General features: G+C 34.6%; 1 non-coding gene across 1 annotated transcript; it reads right to left on the minus strand.

Annotated features, from left to right (window-relative positions):
- Positions 1–1,813: 1,813 nt before the first annotated feature.
- On the minus strand, positions 1,814–1,919 carry LOC122119498. The gene has a single exon (XR_006149578.1). It is a non-coding gene; the product is annotated as a U6 spliceosomal RNA (small nuclear RNA).
- Positions 1,920–2,971: the final 1,052 nt, after the last annotated feature.

The raw sequence follows: 2,971 nt of genomic DNA on the forward strand, positions 1-2,971 counted from the left end.
AATGGGTCAAACTGTATTCCTACCTATTTAAGCATGTTGTTTTTTCCCTTTCCCTCCCCAAATTAGAGAAGTGTATATACAAGATGCAGGTGTACCAACATCAAACAAAGTGAAAATAGGGGTTATATTGTTGGGGAGGAACGTATAAAAAACAAGAACAAAATCACTTCGTACATTATAAATATGTGAGAAACAACAGCAAGAAAGAAAAAACCACTTGTGTCTCTATCTTGGGGTCATTTAGCTTAACATTTATTTATCTATTCATATATACATAGCTTTTCAACTTTTCTGCTTATCGCAGACATACACTAGTTATTGCAAATAAGGGATACCATGGGACCTATGTTTACTTGGACTTGGCTTACATCAGTTAATATAATTTTTTTCCAAGTCTTTCCATTTCCTAAAAATTGGGCGATGCCATTCTTTCTGATAGAGGCATAGAATTAATATATATACACATATATATGTATATATATAGTATATGTGTGTGTACACACATATACACACAGAACATTTTCCTTTTTTGTTTTTTAGAGCAACTTAGTTTTCCACCTTCACCATTTTTTCAAATGTTTTTATTGTGGTTAAGTGGTTACATAATTTCCCAAATTTCACAATATTGTGGGATAGTGATGCTTAGTTAAAGTCACAAACACATTCTAACTTTGATGGAGCAAATTGTCTATCATGGTCTACAACACTTATGAGGTCTATGAGCTTTGCAATAGAGTTATTTCTTCGATAGGTATACTTTTTTGTTTTGAAATATGTATATTTCTTTTGTTTTGCATAGCATCCGCTGTTCCCTCTTTCCCACTTGTTCCCTCCCTCCCTTCAGTGACATTGAGTTGCTTAGTTCATTTTGTTCAATGTCCAGTGCAGCTGATGGACCCCACGTTGTATGTTTTTCCCTGATTCCCTCTAGTTCTGTGTCGTCCTCCTGGTTTCCCTTCAGTGTGCAAATATGATCAGCAGAATGGGGTTATTTAGTAGTGATTCAATCAGATGAGTGGAAGTCTTTGGTTTCTTAAGTGTTGTAATTTTGTTGTATCACTTTACATTTTGGATTTAACCTCCACTTACCATGGAGACCATTTGCTGTTTGTCTCTTTGCTTTTGTCTTACCTCGCTCAACATGATTTCCTGTAGCTTGATTGATTTCCCTGCTAATGCCATTATTTTGTCCTTTATAATGGCTGGAAAATATTCCATTGTGTATAGTTACCATAGTTTTTGTATCCATTCATCTCTGGTGGGACATATGGATTGTTTTCATGTCATGGCTATTGTGAACAGTGCTGCAATAAACATGAAGGTGCATGTGTCCTGGAATATTGGTACCTGTTGTTCAGGATAGATGCCTAGAAGTGGTATGAGTGGGCCATAAGGAAGGTCAATATTTAGCTTTCTGAGGACTCACAAGACTGCTTTCCAACGTGGTTGTGTAAGTGTACGTTCACACACACACACACACACACACACACACACACACACACACACACACACACACAGAACGTTTTCTTGATCCATTCTTCTACTGAGGGGAATCGGTGTTGGTTCCATATCTTAGCTATGGCAAATAATGCTACAATAAACATTGTTGTGGTGGTAGTTCTAGTATGGACTTGTTTGTGATCATTTGGGTGAATGCCCAAAAATGGGATTGCTGTGTAATAGGGGAGCTCTATGTGGAGTCTTTTGAGGAACCTCCAAACCGCTTTCCAAAGTGGATGAACAAATTTACACTCCCACCAAGAATGCAGTAGGCTTCCCTTCTGGCCATATCCCTTCCAGCATCTGTTGTTGTAAAAATATGGAACGATTCATTAATTTGCATGTCATCCTTGTGCAGGGACCATGCTAATCTTCTCTGTATGTTCCAATTTTAGTGTATGTGCAGGCAAATTGAGCACAGAACATTTTTTTATATATAAAGTGTAATTGATTTTCTTAAACTAGACAATTTAACAAAAAGTAAGTTCAAAAGAATTGTGAAATTTTACAACCATGTATTTCTTACATAGGCACACATTTAAGAACAAAGTCAAGATTGACATGCCAAAAACAAAATAATTCCAGATATTTGTTGTTCATGAGTTGTGTAGGAGGAGGAATTCAATTATTCTACACAAGGCACCTGTCATAATGTTCATTGCAGCAAATGTTAAGGTTTGTTAAAAGTTTTAATGTTTTAAATATGTTTCATTTTAGGATTTGCTTATATACGGCAAAATTAAGACTGGTTGGCAGGTCAGAAAATTTTTCGATAAAGTATATAATATTTCTGGTAGCATGTACTAGTAAGTATGTACATTTCAGAGTTTATAGAAACTTTACTAATGAGAAGTTGCAAAGACTGTGTAAAGAAGCAGAGTGAAGAGTTAAGGTTTTAAGTAGACAGTTTCTGTTAAATCTTTAGGGCTCCCTTACGTTATATGTTAGTGATGAACAAAGAATGATATAAGCCACATACAAATGATGAGATGAACTATAAATACTAATCTTAGTGGGTAAATTTAAAGGCTACTCATAGCTTTATCCAGTTTTGAATGTACAGGAATATGAGAAAATAGTAAAATCTACTCTGTACTTCTCAAATACTGAAAACCCTGGTAATGGTTTTGTTTTTTATTTTAGTAATCATTAACATATAATTATTGTTTTCTTTATTTATAGCATTTTTCCTTGTTGTAATAGAATACAACTTTTTGTGAGTCGTGATTAAGAAGTACTTTGAGAATATTATTGGGATGGCCACACCATTTTTTATAGGTGCATGTGAATTTACAAAGAGCAAAACTAAAAACAAAATATTGATTAAAAATTATATCAAGTAGAGTCTGAATCAGGAGTGTTGATAAATGTCCACACCTAAAATCTTAACCCTAGGCTGAAGTAGTGGTATTACAGAGTTGACGCCACAAAATTGAGAAACTGTGTTTTGTTTTGTTTTGTTTTTTGCTTT

The sequence above is a fragment of the Dipodomys spectabilis genome, unplaced genomic scaffold (assembly GCF_019054845.1).
Source record: "Dipodomys spectabilis isolate Male_0828 unplaced genomic scaffold, ASM1905484v1 ptg000170l, whole genome shotgun sequence".
Classification (NCBI taxonomy): domain Eukaryota; kingdom Metazoa; phylum Chordata; class Mammalia; order Rodentia; family Heteromyidae; genus Dipodomys; species Dipodomys spectabilis.